Below are 20,167 nucleotides of genomic sequence, written 5' to 3'. Positions count from 1 at the left end.
AAATAACTACAATTGAATTTCATTAATAAGACACTTAAGAAGACACTTTATTATCAACCATGTTAACCCTCTATAGCCCAGTGTTACACCGGTGTAACGCAATTTTTAAAAATTCACTAAGAATAGCAGCATTGATAAAAAAGAGTGGTCTATCTTGGTTTGTAAACTCTCTGGTATGAACTTTAACAAGATCGGGTCGGCGAACGTCATTCTTCGATGTTAGAGAGTTCCACTATCCAGACAATATGGCTGCCTCCATTGTTTAATCCACTCCTGTTTTACACCCTGTTGACAAACACCCTCAGAAGGTAAGTTATGATGATTTATAAAAATAACAATTGAAATCAACCAATAATAAACCAATCTATACACTGGAAGAGGTTTTTGAAAGGTTTCTTACATCCAGACCGAGATCCAGATCACGAGGTTGGTGTGTTACACCCGTGTCACTTTGGCCAATGCACGTCAAAACAGGTGAATGTTTGTTTGTGACATATGTGTCACAATGGGCTTTGTTAGTAGTTACTATTTTGAGTTTGTATAGGTATGTAAAACTATAAGTTTTGTGAATTTTTGTTCATTTTCATGCATGTTTAACCCCTGGAATGGTTAATAAGCTTCATCAATAAAATAAACGAGGACAAACAACGCAATGTTTCGACAAAATTATGGCCTTCGTCAGGAAACGGCACAAAATATGTAAAAATGGAATGAACTTAGACGTTATGACATAAATATGAAAGAAATTGATATACCAGTAATCCTGAGAATAGTGTCGGCTCTTTATTTATATTATTCTGGTCTTTTTTTTTACTCTCCGTCCAGAAATGGCTGCTATGAGACCACAACGATACAATCGAAATGATGTCCTTTTGATGTTGGATACAAATGACAGCGATGTCGAAACGCCTCCAGGCACTGATGACGAAGACGAAGATTACCAGGAATCACTCGGGTCCGATTCAGAAGATGAATTAGGCGATTACGATGAACTCAGTCATAGACCCAGTCCTGCACCTGCAGCGAATACAAACCCAGATGCTCCCTCTACGTCCAGTTCTACGTCCAGTTGCGTAACAGTTACACCCGTAACAAATCCATTCAGGCCAAGAAATCTGATTTGGATGGATAAAAATTTTACCCCACCCAATGCGACATTCACAGGTGATGAGCCTCAAGCTACTGAGGAAATTGAAAGCCCTTATGCATACTTCAAGAGGTACAGTAGAATTACTTTAAACCGAAATTCTGGGGACCTTCTAAACCATTTTGGTTTAAAGACATTTTGGTTTAAAGCAAGTACCCGTTTTGCGATGTTTTTCAAGGGTGGTACTATTCAATTGCTTATTCAATCGTATCATGGGTTGTTTCCCCTTAAATAAAAGTTGTCTTAGTAACCATTTATTTATTTATTCATTTTTTTGCTTTGTTTTTTTTTTTTTTTCTTTCTTATTTTGTTTTTATTTTCCTTATTATTATTTTGTTTTTGTGTGTTTTAAAAATATTTTGGGAGTTTGTTTTTCCATTCAAAATTGTTCAAAAGTTGAGTTTGGGATGCCCTGTTTTTTACATATCTCCGTCTTGCTCAACTTTTAAAAAAAACTCCAATGTGTAAGACAGCGCTTTCTTTTAAACATCTTTTTTGTAAAATGTAAAGCTAAAATAAGATCCTGATGTGCAGCGACTCAGGGGTGAAGTGAAATGAAAAAGGCGTGTCAATGCTAAGCGGTTTACTACACACCCCTCTTTTGTTGAATTGCCATTAGGTTCAAAAGCCTAACTACATACACCACCCCCCCCCCCACACACACACAATTAAAACAAAGTGGAGATGAAATGGCATGTCAATGGTAAGTTGTCTGCACCCACCCCACTTAGTGTCGTGTTGAAAATCCAAAGCATCAACACACGAGCGAGACCATCTCGCCTGCGTGATTCTTCACCCCCACCTCCCCCTCATTCCTCCATTTTTGCCTGCCAGTCACCCGTTGTCTTCCTTTTCCAGTCTGTGCGATTGTGGTGATGGCCAAGCCCAAGCGCAGTGATTGAAGCCCCCATCCCACCCCTTACCCTCATCTTATACTTATACGGAGGCGCTCTTTGCCGAATTTTTGAAGAAAAACAGAAAGAGAAAAAGGGGAGGTGCTCTCAAGTTGTTTTGGTTTAAAGAAAGTCCTGCTTAGAAGTATTTCGGTTCATAGTGAGAATTAGTACAAAGATAATGAAGAAACTCGTAAAATTTATTAAATTCTTTGCGGTTTAAGGTATTTTTCGGTTTAGCTTCTTTCGGTTTAAAGTAATTTTACTGTATATGACTGATGAAATGCTTAGCCTTGCTGCAAATCAGACTAACATTTACTCTACTGAAAAGACTGGTACATGTATCAACATCACTCCAAAGCATGTAGAAATGGTCCTTGGTATGTTTTTTAGAATAGGACTGAACAAAATGCTAGGTGTCAGGTGTTATTATGAGAATGAAAATAGGTATGGACCAGTTGCTGATGTAATGCCGAGAAATAAACTCTTAGATATATTGCGTTTCCTTCATTTCACTGAAAATAACAATGCAAATGACGAGACAAAAAAGGATAAACTATGGAAAATAAGGCCGTGGTTGGAAAAGTTTCGAGAACAATGTCTGAAGGCTAGTCCAGAAGAAAACAATAGCATTGACGAAATGATGATACCGTTTCGTGGTAAATTCAGCGGAATCAAGCAGTACATTCGTGGAAAGCCACACCCATGGGGCTTCAAGGTGTGGGCCAGGTGTACATCATCGGGTATACTGTGTGATTTCGATGTTTATGTTGGTGCTAAAGAAGATAAGGAAAGTCTTGGTGTTGGTGGCGTGCGGTTTTACGGCTGGCATCCACTCTTCCAGAAAACAAAAACTATAAAATCTTCGCCGACAACTTTTTCACATCTGTTGCTCTAATGATGGCACTCAAATCAATCGGGATACACTATGTCGGAACTGCATGTGCCAACAGGATGGGAGATACAAAGTTTTCCTCTGACAAGGAACTTGGTAAGGCTGGAAGCGGAGCTATGGAAAAACGGGTCGAACGAAGCAGTGATATTGTGATCATCAAGTGGTTTGACACAAAGGCTGTTACTGTTGCCTCAACTTTTGCCGGCGTTGATCCTGTCGCAGGGGCCCGTCGCTGGGATAAGAAACAAAGGGTTCATGTTCAAGTTCCTCGTCCATACGCAATCACTCTGTTTAACGACAAAATGGGTGGGGTGGACCTGAATGATATGTTATGTGGAAAAGCATTATTCACATTCCGTTCGAAAAGATGGTACACATATATTTTCTGGCACACCGTCAAACTTGCCCTTGCCAATTCATGGTTGATTTACAAGCGGGACTGTCAGCTTTTGGGTGTTGAAAAAACTAATGTTATCCTTTTCAGAAAATTCCAAGCTGAAGTTGCCCCCGTGTTGGTAACAAAGGGCACAAAGCGTGGTCGACCAACTGATGAAATGGCACATGGAACTCCAGCAAAGCGTTTGTCTATTGTGTGTGCCCCTCCATCTGATGTGAAATATGACCAAATTTCACGCTGGCCAATGATGCTACCAAAGCAAGGAAGATGTAAACTCTGCAAAAACAATAACACTGACACAGTCTGTGAAAAATGCAACGTCCGACTGTGTTACACCCATAACCGAAATTGCTTCCGCGCTTTTCACAACCGATAGTTGGTCTGTTCAGTTGAATGTGGCCCCAAACAGTGCCTTTATTATTTTATGATTTCAACATTTCACAATATACATATTTCTTCAATAATTCAAACATTTTTGTGGCTAATTTTCATGGTGAATATACCATATGAATAAGATTTTTTTTCAAATTGATTATCATAGTACTAAATGTAAAATATATGATTTTTTTGCACAATATAAGTGTCAAGATGAACAAAAATGTAATGTGTCTTAGTTATATTAGCAAAAGTGTGCTTTTGATACATTGTTTCAGTAGGAATAAACCTGTTATCACTTACTACACTTGTTTTAATTTCTTTACACTATAGCCCACTGTGACATATATGTAATGTCCCATCATTACTTCAATATTATAATTTTTTTCAAAATACCTCCTAATATGTCAATAGGGGAGGCGAATGAATAGCAACACACCAAAAAAGATTTTTTTTGCCCCAAAATTGATACCTTGGGCTATAGAGGGTTAAGTTATATGATGAAAGAAACACTTGCTTTGCTTGTGGTGAGGGAACAATTTTCACATTCATGTTAGCAACTGAGCAATAACATAAAATATTGCAGCAATTAATTACCAACAACGGATCACCGATTCCTCCTGAGCACTACCTGTTCCGCCCATCCACTGACCTCACTAATGGGGTCGAGTTGACCTATCACTGAAATACCGCTCAGAGAGGAAAATGCCACTTTGTGTCAAGCATTGTCCATTCAAATTTCTATCCAGACATTGCTTGTAATGATAATGCAACATCTGAAAGTAGAAGGTGGGAACTAATTTAGATTTAAGTCAAAGGTGAGTCATATTACAGAGTGAACATGATGGGCTCAAGGATGTTTACAACTCGATACCAATTCCTCACAGTCAAATCTAGATAAGCAGCATATGCTATAACTAGCTTGCATCACTTCAGCAGTTTCCTGTCTTTTTGTTTATTGAAGTAACTGCTTTAATTCTCAATGCACAGTAAATAAATAAATACACACACACACACACACACACACACACACACACACACACAAAAGAAACTGGAGGTTAATTAATGCTTGTTATGTCCCCTTGATTGCCATAATCTTCATCCATCACAGCCAATGAATAATATATCATTGATTTGCAAGATGATTTACAGAATATATGAGTGCTGTTTGGAGATCTCAATGATTTTGTAGCAATCAGCCTCCAGTAATATTTCTTGAACACACCTGAAAGACAAGAATGACGTAACATACAATGTCTATATAAATGAGTAATAAACAAAATACTGGCAAGTGAAAGAAAGTCATCTTTCACATTCTTAACATTAAAACCATGCTTTGTTTTATTTTAACTAGGATTGATCAACTATTTTAGAAATATTTTAACAAATTATAAATTTAATGGTGAATAAATATGTACCTTTTAATCCCAATTAAAGAAAGTGGGTCAAAATTTGAAAGTCACGACTCAATATGACTAATATTCACCTTCTACATTGACAACCAATATACCAACCATGGAATAAACGCTCGTGGAATAGCATTACAGATACAGTAAAATTACTTTAAACCGAAAGAAGCTAAACCGAAAAATACCTTAAACCGCAAAGAATTTAATAAATTGTGCTAGTTTCTTCATTATCTTTGTACTAATTCTTACGATGAACCGAAATACTTCTAAGCAGGACTTTCTTTAAACCGAAACAACTTGAGAGCACCTTCCCTTTTTCTCTCTATATTTTTCTTCAAAAATCGGGAAGGAGGCCACACGTAATAATGCCCGGCGATACAGAGCGTAAGTATAAGATGAGGGTGATGGGTGGGGTGGGGGGAGGCAAACACTTCAATCACTGCACTTGGGCTTGACCAACACCACAATCGCACAGACTGGAAGACAGCGGGTGACTGGCAGGCGAAAAATAAGGAAAGAGGGGGAGTTGGGGTGTAGAATCACGCAAGCGAGATGTTCTCGCTCATGTGTTGATGCTTTGGAACTGACTGGATTTGCAACACGACGATAAGGAGGGGGGGGGAGGGGGGAGGGGTAGACAACTTACCATTGACATGCCATTTCATTTCCACTTTGTTTAAATGTGTGTGTGTGTGGGGGGGGGGGGGGGGGGGTTTTATGTAATTAGGCCTTTGAACCTAATGGCTTTTCAACAAAAGACAGCTGAGCATTGACACGCCTTTTCATTTCCATTTTACTTCACCTCTGAGTAGCTGCGCATCATTCATTATCAATTATTGCACAAGAATTTTCGATCTTATTTTAGCTTTGCATTTTACTAAAAGATGTCTAAAAGAAAGCACTGTGCTTAATTACAACGTTTGAGTTTAAAATCAAAATACTATGTGAAGTCGATGAAAAAAAAAGTTGATCAAGACGGAGATATGTAAAATACACGGCATCCCGAACTCTACTCTTTCAACAATTTTGAATTGAAAACGAAAACCCCCAAAAATATTTTTAAAACACACCAGAAAAAAATTTAAAACATTAATGGTTACGAAGACGGCATTTATTCAACAACTCCATTTAACGGGAAACCCATGATACGATTAAATGAGCAAATTCCGTAAATAGTTACTACCCTTGAAAAACATTGCAAAATGGGAACTTGCTTTAAACCAAAATGTCTGTAAACCGAAATGGTTTAGAAGGTCCCCAAAATTTCGGTTTAAAGTAATTCTACTGTATTTATAAGTGCTTGCTCCAACTCTGGAAGATTCTAGAAGAATCAGTCAAATTGTTGAAAGCTTTAAACAATTTACTTTTAACTGCATAGTACAAGCAACAACACAACATGCTTCCTTGGCATTTTGAAAACCATCTTAAGGTATCACACAAGCTAGTCAATTAATTACAAAAATGACGTTTTGTAATACCTATGATTATGTTTTCTATATTTGATTTTCTTTCCTGGCCAATTATGTTCGTTTTTTAAATTTTTAGTTTTCAAGAAAAGAACAATAAGAGTCGCTGTTAAAAGCTGGCTTAAACCTAAAACACGTCACTTTTCGATTTAGATATGCAGTAAATTCATTATTATCCAATCCAATCCAGTCCAATCCATATTGTTGCAGCTTCAACACTGCGGATGGACACAATATTTTTGTGGTGTGGAATGGTGTAAAGTTATGGCTCTGCACCACAATAATGATATCCTCCTGTGACAAAAATCCTCTAATTGAGAAGTCAATTTCTCATAACAGTCGGAGCTTCTCAAATTGTTATGGATGGTTACCATAACGATCCCATTTCTAAAAAAACAGAAGAACGAGGGGTGACCTTATACAGTTATACAAAATGGTTAATAAATTTGATCAAATTGACCTCAATACACCTTTTTATACTCCCATATAATATTTTCCTGCAGAGACAAATACAAAATTTGTATAACATATTATTCGTCTACAATTATTCTGCAAAAATTTGTTATTGTAAGGAGAGGTAATACATAAAAAAGTTTATAACATTAAGATATAAAGTTCATAACCAAAGACTCCAAAAGTAAAAATCAATTCAAATATTCAATCGACAGGGAGCTCCATAACTTAAAATATGAATTTGATGAAAAAGTTTTTAATTAATATATTTTTGATTGCTTATGGTGTAAATAAGGATTGCAGTTATGATCATATCTGGGATTTTTTTACTGTAACCTTTTTTTTTCACAGGGTATTTAAACGCCTTTGACCTAAGCAACCCTCATTGTGATACGTTATATGTTAAGAATCTTTTTTAATTGATTATTTCACCTTAAGAAAGACAAAGTGGAAAATATTCTCATACAGATCTCAAACAGCTGTAATATTTTTTACCATGGACGGTTTGTGGCAGATTTTTCATGAGAGGCTCAAAACATGGTCTAGTTTCACCAGAATAAAAACTAGCTTGGTACCAATTTCTTTCAGGTCAAACGCTAAATCTACTGAACTAATAAAACAAATCACAATATAATACCTGCAAGTACTAATGGCAGTGGTTCTTCAGCAATTCTATATTGCATCACAATTTCTTGGCCATCTGAATGAAAAATAAATAAATAAGATTGTTTTTTTTTTTAACCTGTAAAGAAAAATAATACAACTTAAAAAAAAAAAAAATTAACTACTTAATTTGACATAAGCTGCGAGACTGAGAAATAGAGGTAAGTTTTAAATTTTAAATCATTTGGGAAAATGTGTTCATAAGGATTATCTTAAGACGACCCAAGTATCTCTTGTGGTAGGTACAGTAAGAAAGTGAGCGAAATGGGTTAGATTTCTTGTCAAAGGAAAAAAAATTATATAACTCAAAGTCTCATTCGTTCCCAATTGATCATCTTGCTTCCTTAATTAAGTTTAACACACCAACTTATAATGAAGGTCTATTTAAATTGATGGGATGGTAAATAAAGACATGCTAACTTTTCAGAAATAAAATTCGAGAAATTTTGGGGCACATTTTAGATATAATTGAAGATGAGATGATGATAATATTGCTGTCATTGTTGTTTTGCTGCGCTGTTGTTGGTAATGATGATGCTGCTGTTGGTAATGACAATGATGATTGTTTTTATGGGAAAAGAAATTACAATTAAAATCGGGAAAATTTGCTGGACATTAGGGACATCAGAAGAAATAACAAAATATCAGGAATTGCCCTATATCAAAAATTAAATCTAAAGTCTAAATTATGGAATTTGAATAATGTTATCGAGTTTAATGCTGTAAAAATCTCAAATTTTGTAATCACGATAAAATCATGATTTTAATTTCTGTTCAGTGGTCATCATTAATATACCCAATTGCTGGGAACAAGAAAGAACAGAAGGTTTTGTGCATGAAATGTTATATTGGAGAGAGAGAGAGAGAGAGAGAGAGAGAGAGAGAGAGAGAGAGAGAGAGAGAGAGAGAGAGAGAGAGAGAGGGGGGGGGGGGGGGGGAGATGGGAAGATGATGGAAAGATGGTGAAAGAGAGAGAGAGCGAGAGAGAGAGAGAGAGAGAGAGAGAGAGAGAGAGAGAGAGAGAGAGAGAGAGAGAGAGGGGGGGGGGGGAGATTGGAAGATGATGGAAAGATGGTGAAAGAGAGAGAGCGAGAGGAGAGACACAATCAGGGCTAGGGAGTGGAGGTGAAAGATTATTTATTAAGACAACAAATGAAGTGCTATCACTATTACCATTCTTTTCATGCAGTCTTTCAGGGCATCAAATTCCTTCTGACAGTCAAATTTTTGTACATTTTCTTTAACAGCCACGCACTTTCCATAAGAGAGAGCCTAAAAAAAAAATTGTAATTGATCTCATTAGACCAAAGCCTTGCGCTGGACTGGGAGTTCCAAGAGCTCAAATGATTGAGCACTTGATTCACACTACCATCTTTTGTTCTCCCGTAACACGCTGCTTTTATCAACTCTACAGGTGGGTAGCAGCGTATTACGCTGCACATACTACCGTTTCTTTCTGACAGCGTAATGTGCGATGTTTACCATCCTGTAACACACTGTGAGTCTGTACAACAATCACATCTTTTGTAGATGAAACATTACTGTTTTAATGGTAACGGACTGACATACAATTTCCCAAGGTCATTAAAACGACCGATGAGGACAACATTTCATTAAAATCAAAAATTTTAATGTTTAATAGGTTCCTGATACTTATAATTGCTTTAATATCAATAAACAACACAGCAAAGGTGACAATAATTTTGTAGAAGTTGCAAAATTTATAATATTGTGAAATATATATATATAGATGGATTACGCCGACTGAAGACGTGTAAGACACAGAAACGAATCGTCTCGGCCACAAAAAATGTGAGTGACAATTTGCATTCTATATATATATATATATATATATATATATATATATATATATATATATATATATATATATATATATATATATATATATATGTATATATATATATATATATATATGTATTATTAAGTTCGTTATTCCAAGACGCATCTTTGAAACTCCGCTCTTTTAAACAATTATTCACATTCCAGAATATGGAATGTTTCCAAATGCAAGAAATTAGAAACAAGGAAAGTTAATAAAATATCTATAAAAACATAAAATTAACCAACATTAAATCAGTTGTTACTACATATACATTATATGCGTCGACTTTGAAGTGGGTGTCATGGCCGAATGGTTTAGTCGTCTGTCCTGGAAGTTTTACCAGAATCAACGTTGCGGGTTCAAATCCTGGTTCCGCTACTTTTTTTAAAAAATTTTTTGTTTAATTCCGTCTTCTTTTTACTTTTACAGAACGTTGCAAGGGATAAATGTCCCATCCATCCTCCCCCCACCTCTTTTTTTTTTAAAACTCTCTCTCTCTCTCTCTCTTGGTTCCTTTCTAGTTTCTATCAAATTGTCATATTAGTCCCCACTCCGATCTCAAAAAGTGTCCAAAAAGAATAAATAATTAAAAAGCAAACAGAAATATTCAGAGAGCGACCAAATGGTCAGATAGAGGAGAAAAAAACAAACAATTTTAAGAGATTCATGCTCAGAAAGGGAACAAAAGGCCAAACAAAAAGAAGAAAAGAAGACTCGCACAAAAAAAAGAGGTGGGGGGAGGATGGGTGGGACATTTATCCCTTGCAACGTTCTGTAAAAAGAAGACGGAATTTTTTTTTTTTTTTTTTTAAAAGTGGCGGAACCAGGATTCGAACCCAAAACGTCGATTCTGGTAAAAAAAAAAACAAAAAAAAAAACTTCCAGTTCCAAGGCAGACGACTAAACCATTCGGCCATGACACCCACTTCGAAGTCGACGCATATTGTGTATATTAATATAAGCAACAACTGATTTATTATTAATGTTGGTTAATTTTATGTTTTTATAGATATTTTATTAACTTTCCTTATTTCTATGTCTATGTGCATTTGGAAACATTCCATATTCTGGAATGTGGATAATTGTTTAAAGGAGCGGAGTTTCAAATATATGTCTGGGGATTACGAATTTTCATTATTCCCAGACAGGTGTCTGGGGATAACCACAGCGTATCTTCACTAACCTGAGTGCTACATTCGGAGAGGGCCTTTGGGTATTGTGACATTCGCTCTCGTGCACTTCGAACCGACTTCATAGTTGGTGTTTGCAAATAAGACAAAACGAGCTTTTCGGTATGTTAAGAAAAATAAATAAATATAAAATACGTGCAAGGAACTCAGTAAATGAGTTGCGAAAATTCAATGTCAAATGTCTAGCTTCAAATTCAGAAACAAGCTAGGACGGTACCGAAAGTGCAGAGACCATGTTGTGTTTGAAATACGAAAGAGTCAAGAGTGTGAAGGTACCATGCACAAAATGGGTAGCCTATATAACTACAAATACACAATACATACTAATTTACGTGGCTGGGTCCAATCATGACCTTCGATATACTAATACGGATGATATCATGAAATCAAAAAAAAAGCGGGTGAATATGATGGCTCATACATGTAGTACACAGCACGACTTGCCCTTCAGTCGCTTTATTCTTGTTCCATCTTCCTTTTTATCGTATCCTATTGTTTTAAGAGCTAATAATTAGGTTTTATAAACCTTTAAACGCTCTGTGAAACTTTCTTGCATAGATAAAATTTATCTAATTTGTGTAATTAACATTTATTGTTATGCTGATATAAATGAAATATGAAGAAAGTGATTTTGAAACATAGTATGATCGCTCTGGTATAGATAGAATGCGCTTGGCCAAGGAGTTCACAACATTGCCATCCGGAAGTATAACGGACCAACACACAAACTCTGTGTAACCATGAACTTTTATAGTCTGGTTAATACAGTTTAGTGAGAACAACTCACAAACGCGGATGGCAAAAACAATAACAAAGGCCTGAGTGACGTCATCTGCATACTATCTATAAACAGAGAATTCAAGATCGATGATGCTGCAAAGTAAAATGCACGTTTCGATCATTTTTAAGTCGCTTTTGACACATTTGACGCATTTCAGCGCCAGTGAAATGGAAGCAATGGGAAAGTGAAATGGAAACCGTACGGTGCTCTTATTGGCTAACCAAACAGCGGCCTCGATGAGAAAAATATCCGCCATTTTGATATTGGCTGGGAATCGCGTTACTATAGTAAACAAGCGCTGATCGGCCGTTCATGAAAACAAGTTGCTGCTCGCTCGTTTAACTCAAAATTATTCAAAACGATCTCTCTAAAATGATATAAATGTGACTTCTTAAGGTTTTCTTCACGGTCAAAACCACACAACATTCTATTAATGATTACGTCCGAGGCAAAAAGGAATATTGACAGGTCGACCGAGAGTTGAACTCGTGAGACGACAAACATCAATGCGAAGTGTAGCGAGAGTCAAGCTATTGTTTGTCTTGTCCTATTCTATATAGAGAAAAGGATAAATAGTATAGCCTCGTGTGTGAGTGGTTGCGTGTCATAGTCTTGTTTTTAAATTGTTTCTGTTGTTTATGTGTGTAGTGTTGACTCTCTCACACTCAATTTCAATGCCGAAAGAGGAATTCCCGCACACAAGAAAGGGGAATTGGGGTGGTATTTGGCATACATATTAGTATCTAGTTCTAAATAGATAACTGATTAGAATTATATTATGATATATAAACACAATGCCAAATACAATTCCGAAGTTTCCTTATTTCAAATGAAGTAAAGCTCCAAAACCTAATGGTAGTGATTGTAGTACTGAGTGTTAGTGAGGTGATGTGGTATTGTGGTGGTTTAGTTGTAGTAGTAATAGTAATAGTGATGATGATGTGGTGGTGGTGATGATTGTAGTTGTAGTAGTAGTGGTAGTGATGATGATGTAGTGGTGGTTGTAGTAGTAGTGGTAATGGTAATGAGATGGTGGTGGTGGTGGTTGTAGTAGTAGTGGTCGTGATGATGATGTGGTGGTGGTGTTTGTAGTAGTAGTGGTAATGATGCGGCTATGTGGTCTAGTAGTATGACACTCGCTTCCGGATCGGAAGGTCCTGGGTTCGAGCCTCGCGCTCGGCGCATAGTTGAGTCCTTGGAAAAGGCTCTTTACTCACATTCTCTCACCGTACTCAGGTGTAAAATGAGTACCTGGCCGTTAACAGAGTTGTCTTTGTCCGAAAAATTGTAATATCGCCTAACAGGCGTCATGTCCCGTCCTACATGTTAAATGTTGACCAGGGACCCCTTGTAAAGCGCTTTGAGCACATTTAGTAGATATTGCACGATATAAAGCTCAATTAAAAAAAAAAAAATTTCAATGATGATGATATGGTGGTGGTGGTTGCAGTAGTAGTAGTGGTAGTGATAATAATGTGGTGGTGGTTGTAGTTGTAGTAGTAGTGATGGTGATGATGATGTGGTGGTAGTTGTAGTAGTAGTGGTAGTGATGACGATGTGGTAGTGGTGGTTGTAGTAGTAGTGGTAATGGTAATGATATGGTGGTGGTTGTAGTAGTAGTGGTCGTGATGACGATGTGGTTGTGGTGGTTGTAGTAGTAGTGGTAGTGATGCTATTGTGGTGGTGGTTGTAGTAGTTGAGGTAGTGATGTGGTGGTGGTTGTAGTAGTAGTGGTGGTGGTGGTTGTGGTAGTAGTGGTAATGATGATGATATGGTGGTGGTGGTTGCAATAGTAGTGGTAGTGATGACGATGTGGTTGTGGTGATTGTAGTAGTGGTAGTGATGATGATGTGCTGGTGGTGGTGTAGTAGTAGTGGTAGTGATAATGATGTGGGGCTGGTGGTTGTAGTAGTAGTGTTAGTGATGATATTGTGGTGGTGGTTGTAGTAGTAGATGATGTGGTGGTTGGAAAACACATTACAGGTTATTATAATACATGATTACACACATTCTCTAACTTCATTTTTTGACAGCTTCGTTGTGCCATAAATATACGCAACAGTTCTGAAACATTTTATTGTGGATTTTGATATTGTTTGTTGTTTTTCTTGTGTCGTTGTGTTGACATAGATACCGAATGAATGGTAATTACTACATTCTCAGCCAACAACAAAATGGCGCTGAATGCTTTCATTGGTGGACACTTTTTAGGCTTCGTACGTATTCGCATTCGTTTAATTCTATGATATATATATATATATATATATATATATATATATATATATATATATATATATATATATATATATATATATATATATACATATATATACTAGTGATCAAAAGAAATTATACACCTGTTTTACCTACAAAATTGGTATGGAATATTGTTCTGGTTTATTTAAAACCTATGTGTAATCATAGTAATATCATTTATCTTTCATTTTGTTAGAATTTGTAACGTTTATGGTTGATCTTGTATGCAACATAGACTTTTTAAAACATGATCTTCAAAAAGGGAAGTAACAAGTCAAAACATACACTATGATTTTGACAAACAAGGACATTTTAATAAAATTAATTGCGTTCATTTCATTTGAAATGAGGGTGAATCTAATTCAATCAGTAACGAGTATGTCCCCCATTTGCTCCAATCACAGCATTGCATCTCCTAGGCATGGAGTTGATCAATCTGGCCAGCAGGTGTTGAGGAATATTTTCCCAAGCTGTTCTTATTAGCCACTCCCACGCCTCGTTCTGAAAAAAAGTCCGCGAAATTAAAGGGGAGGCAAGAGAAAATCAGCTGATCGTTAAAATAGTAACAGAAAAGTGGAGGTGCTCGGCAATGAATGCAAGAAAGACATTTAAAACGCCGTAAAAATGTTTAAAAATCACTTAATGTTATAATTACCATCCACAACAACCTGTCAAATTCACATATGTAAGATGTCAAGCCAAAATTAATAATAAAATAATAAAGAACACGATTGACCGGTGGTCCGTTGACTACACATCCATACGAGTACCAGAAATATTTTGTAAACAATGTAACACAATATAATGTGTAAGTTTCAAAGCAAATGCAACCACAAATAACATCAAAGAACAATGTGGGACTACTGTTTTAATTTCATAAAACCAAACGTATATTTTCTGCCCCCGATATTGAACGTGTAGTTAGTATGTATCGTACAAACAACATTCGTTTAGACAGGTAGTCGGGATTCTAGCGCCAGTTTTATTTGGGCAACCATGATTGGGATTTCACTCAATGCACTTATTATTAATTATTATTATTATTATTATTATTATTATTATTATTATTATTATTATTATTATTATTATTATTATTATTATTATTATTATTATTATTATTATTATTATTATTATTATTATTATTATTATTATTATTATTATTATTATTATTATTATTATAATAATAATAATAATAATAATAATAATAATAATAATAATAATAATAATAATAATAAAATAATAATAATAATAATAATAATAATAATAATAATAATAATAATAATAATAATAATAATAATAATAATAATAATAATAATAATAATAATAATAATAATAATAAGCAGTTGAAAGGATATAGTCTTTGGTGTATAAGTGCATATGTACAATATTTCTTATAATAAATGCTTCAAAACAAAACAAAACTAAAAAAAATAAAGAAAGAATAAATGAATAAAAATATCTATTTGGGCATTTACTTACATTAATAGTCTTGAAAATCACAATCACAATCCATGAAAATTAAATATCCCAAAATCCGAAGAAGACATGAATTTAATCCAAAATCCAACACAGGAATGTATTTTAATAGGAGACAGATATCCTATTAAAACCATAGCATTACTTGCAAACAACAATTCCCCCACTCTGCGTTTAACGGGCTTGTGGCCGTCACATTGTAAATTCTGGCTGCATTAGGGTAATCGGTGTCCTAAAGACTGACATACTGACATACAATCAATGAGAACTATAAAGAATCCATTCTAGAATTCAACTACAAACTGAAAAGCATGATAAATATCACTCTCTCAAATAATTTCCTTTGCTCAGGTTCACTCACACTCTCCTTTATTGCAAAACATTGATAAGTGAGATAAAGTTTGTATTTCAATTATAAACTTAATCACATAACCTAAATGATGGAGAATAAAAACAGCTAATTATAAAAAAAATTCACAGATCAAGTTATCTATTTGAACTCCGCATTTATCTATTTGAACTCCGCATATTTAGCTTAATTACTCATTGACCATATATTTTTTTTAATGGCATTCTTTCATTTCAACAAGACCATGACGCTTATGCCTGGACCGGGTATTCACAAATTCTGCTTTTGTGTTCCACTTTTCGAATCGAATTAATCTCTATCTTATCCGTTTATTTGCAAATTTTCTGCACTTTATAAATAAGACCATAACGCTTATGTCTGGACCGGTTGTTCGCAAATTCTGCCTTTGTGTTCCACTGTTCGATTAGAATTAATCTTCTATTTTTTCCGTTTATTTGCAAAGTTTCTGCACTTTATAAATAAGACCATAGCGCTTATGTCTGGACCGGGCATTCGCAAATTCTGCTTTTGTGTTCCACTTTTCGAATCGAATTAATATCTAGTCTATCCGTTTATTTGCAAAGTTTCTGCATTTTATTAATAAGACCATAACGCTTATATCTGGACCGGGCATTCGCAAATTCTGCTTTTGTGTTCCACTTTTCGAATCGAATTAATCTCTATTTTATCCGTTTATTTGCAAAGTTTCTAGATTTTATAAATAAGACCATAACGCTTATGTCTGGACCGGTTGTTCGCAAATTCTGCCTTTGTGCTCCACTGTTCGATTAGAATTAATCTGTTTTTTCCCCGTTTATTTGCAAAGTTTCTGCACTTTATAAATAAGACCATAGCGCTTATGTCTGGACCGGGCATTCGCAAATTCTGCTTTTGTGTTCCACTTTTCGAATCGAATTAATCTCTATTTTATCCGTCTAATTGCAAAGATTCTGCACTTTATAAATAAGACCATAACGCTTATGTCTGGACCGGGCATTCGCAAATTCTGCTTTTGTATTCCACTTTTCGAATCGAATTAATCTCTATTTTATCCGACTATTTGCAAAGATTCTGTACTTTATAAATAGGACTATGACGCTTATGTCTGGACTGGGTATTCGCAAATTTTCCTTTTGTGTTCCACTTTTCGAATCGAAATAACATCTAGTCTATCCGTTTATTTACAAAGTTTCTGCACTTTATAAATAAGACCATAACGCTTATGTCTGGACCGGGCATTCGCAGATTCTGCTTTTGTGTTCCACTTTTCGAATCGAATGAATCTCTATCTTATCCGTTTATTTGCAAAGTTTCTGCACTTTATAAATAAGATCATAGCGCTTATGTCTGGACCGGGCATTCGCAAATTCTGCTTTTGTGTTCCACTTTTCGAATCGAATGAATCTCTATCTTATCCGTTTATTTGCAAAGTTTCTGCACTTTATAAATAAGACCACAACGCTTATGTCTGGACCGGGCATTCGAAAATTCTGCTTTTGTGTTCCACTTTTCGAATCGAATGAATCTCTATCTTATCCGTTTATTTGCAAAGTTTCTGCACTTTATAAATAAGACCATAACGCTTATGTCTGGACCGGGCATTCGCAAATTCTGCTTTTGTGTTCCACTTTTCGAATCGAATTAATATCTAGTCTATCGGTTTATTTGCAAAGTTTCTGCATTTTATAAATAATAATAATTTTTCAAAATTTTACCTTACACCCAATATTACAAGTACAAGTGAGCCAGGTGAAGAAGATTGTCAAACAGTGTGACAGATGAAATAGGAAGAGAGAGAGAGAGGGAGGAGAGAGAGAGAGAGAGAGAGAGAGAGAGAGAGAGAGAGAGAGAGAGAGAGAGGGTAAGAGAGAGAGATATTCGTTTTTTGTTCAAAATTAAATCTCTCTCTCTCTCTCTCTCTCTCTCTCTCTCTCTCTCTCTCTCTCTCTCTCTATCTCTCATTGCACAAGGTTGTGCTATTTACTACTATTTATCAAGAACAGCCAAGCTGGCAACCCAGTCTCTGTATAAACTAAGCAAGATGGCAACAGGGACCTCGCTCCTTATCCAATGCCGAAGCTTTAGTTTGAGTCAAACGGTTTTGTTAAAAAAAACCACCCAAAATAAGTTCGTGTCGTAAGTGATGGAAGTTGAAGTCGGCTTATTATAAAATCGTTTTTATGGTCTGTTTGGATTACCCTTTTTAAATAGAAAAAGTGAATATAACATAAACTTGAAGAATAGGCAAGCTAAATGAAATTTAAATTGACTGATTAAATGAGTACGCGAGGCTGAGTTGCGAACGACTACTGGGTTCCGACATTCCGATCCCAGTGTCATTCATGTTCACCGTACCGTGTTACTGTCTACACACTACACTGCATTGTTAGTGACTGGTCATGTCTTTTTTGTTTGTATGTTTTACGCAAGCTTAATAAAAATTAAATTGACTGATTAAATGAATACGTGAGGCAGAGTTGCGAACGACTCATGGGTTCCGACATTCCGATCCCAGTGTCAGTCATGTTCACCGTACTGTGTTACTGTCTACACACTACACGGCATTGTTAGTGACTGGTCATGCCTGTTTTGTTTGTATGTTTCTTTTAATATGGGTCAATTTACAAAGAATAATAATAGAAATGTTCAAAACAAAAACTAGATTCACTATTACGTGCCTGTAATGAAGTGCTTTCCACAAACCGTGAGCGAGAATGATGGTGGAGGTAATGGCAACCATGTGGGTTTGTTATTGTTTCCTACCTCCGTCAACCCGCGCATCCAGTTGCGCATCCACGCTGATTCTAACCAATGGCGTGGAACAGTTGTTGTTCAATTTGCGGGTCTATGAACGAACTTGGCGGCCGATTATGTTCCACATATTATGTTCTATCGGATTTAGATCGGGGGATATTGCAGGCCACAGGCTGATAACGTTCACATTATTCTCTGCTATATTGTTAAAATATCTCGGAGGGATGGTGCATTGTCGTGTTGAAGTAAAAATTTAGGATGTTCATGAAAAAATGGAATAACATGGGGTTGTAAAATGTGCTGCTTGTACCTTGCACCGGTTAGGGATGAATTTACTTGGACTAGAGGTGTCGTGCTATAGTCTCTGCTTATTCCACCCCACACCATCACTTGTCCATATCCTCTGTTTGGGGATTCCAAGACACAAGAATCGTGAAATCACTGGTGTGATCTTCGGTAACAACGTAATCTACCGTCATTTCTTTCAATCACAAAGCGTGAGTCATCAGAACAGAGAACAAATGACCACGCATGCGTTGTCCAGCGCAGATGAGTACGGGCGTACGGGGCCACTGAAGACCGGTGATGTGCTCTCAGAAGTTGTCGCATCAACGGACGTTTGCGATAATGTCATGCTCTCTAAGTCTGCAACGAACAGTGTGTCGACTAATTCGTGTACCTGGGAACTCAAGCGCAATTTAAGTCATCGTCCTAAAACAATTCCGTAGATGTAGCGTGCGTATAAAACGGTCATCACATTGTGTCGTTACTCGTGGTCTGCCAGTTCGAATTCGGTCCCTTACCGTTTGTGTTATTTCAAATCGATCCTCAAATACATGGGAATCGCTTGCTGACGACCGCAGCGGCTGGAGATATGCGGTGATGGAGGGAGTGAAGAGAGATGAGGAGAGGAGGAAGAAGAAGTTTGAGGAGAGGAGAGCAAGGAGGAAAGAGAGGCAGCCAGCGACATCTATTATTATGTAGTCCTAGGAGGCAGCAGATCCAAACACCAAACTCACAGTCAAACTACGTGTGCAACAACTGCGGTAGAGACTGCCATTCAAGGATTGGTCTGCTGAGTCACACCCGTCGCTGCTCTCAACAAGACTGATGAGACCAAAGCATTGTCTACTGATAGTACTGGTCATAGTCAAAGCTCTATACACTCTACGGGGCCTTTCGTTTTTTTTTTTCTATATATAACAGTACCCCTGTCGTCAGGCTGTAATGATATGCAGATGTCGGTGACAATCAAAGGCATTCCTTTCTCGTCTTTCCCCCAACCGTTTCCCCATCGGGTGAGGAAGTTATGTCACTTTTACGTCATCAAATAAATTCCTTAACTGACCGGCTCACCAGTAAGACGACCGTTCTCCCGACTATGCTGTCTTTAAAGTAATGGATACGGTTAAGATACTGCTATTTACTACGAAGATAATTTTTCCCACACAAAAACGGTCAAATTTCACCCATATCCACAAGTTGCAGCTTGAAAAGAAAAGGCAACTAGTAGAATACTGCTATTCTGCTAGGAAGAAGTGTCAAGAAGTTAAGTCATATTTGGTGTGTGGGTAGTGCTGCCAGATGGCCACGTGTATGATCAAAATTGACACACAGAGAATCGCGTATATATTATAAATTAAAATTTTCTTTTTAAAAAAAACAAAAAAAAACAAGTCTTTTCCTAGGTTAGTCCATATAAAATCAAAATCGATGTCTTTTAAGGAGGTCAAAGTGTTTGAAGTGTTTGGCCACATGAGGTTCTATTTGGTCACTTTTGCAGTCTAAATTGGCTTCGAAGAACTCTGGCCATCTGGCAT

General features: G+C 36.4%; 1 long non-coding RNA gene across 2 annotated transcripts; it reads right to left on the bottom strand.

Moving 5' to 3' along the window:
• Positions 1-1,457: 1,457 nt before the first annotated feature.
• LOC144965747 (uncharacterized) lies at positions 1,458-10,991 on the bottom strand. 2 transcript variants are annotated; one of them, XR_013644100.1, is made up of 4 exons: positions 10,725-10,991; positions 8,872-8,970; positions 7,673-7,735; positions 1,458-4,932 (listed from the first exon to the last, which is right to left on the bottom strand). It is a non-coding gene; the product is annotated as an uncharacterized LOC144965747 (long non-coding RNA). The 2 variants fall into 2 exon arrangements; XR_013644099.1 differs by having other exon boundaries at positions 4,766-4,932; positions 10,725-10,863.
• Between the last annotated feature and the right edge of the window lie 9,176 nt (positions 10,992-20,167).

This window comes from Berghia stephanieae, chromosome 2, assembly GCF_034508935.2.
Source record: "Berghia stephanieae isolate SIO BIC M18660-M18661 chromosome 2, UCSD_Bste_1.3, whole genome shotgun sequence".
NCBI classification, from domain to species: Eukaryota; Metazoa; Mollusca; class Gastropoda; order Nudibranchia; family Aeolidiidae; genus Berghia; species Berghia stephanieae.
This window is presented reverse-complemented; position numbering and strand designations above follow the sequence as displayed.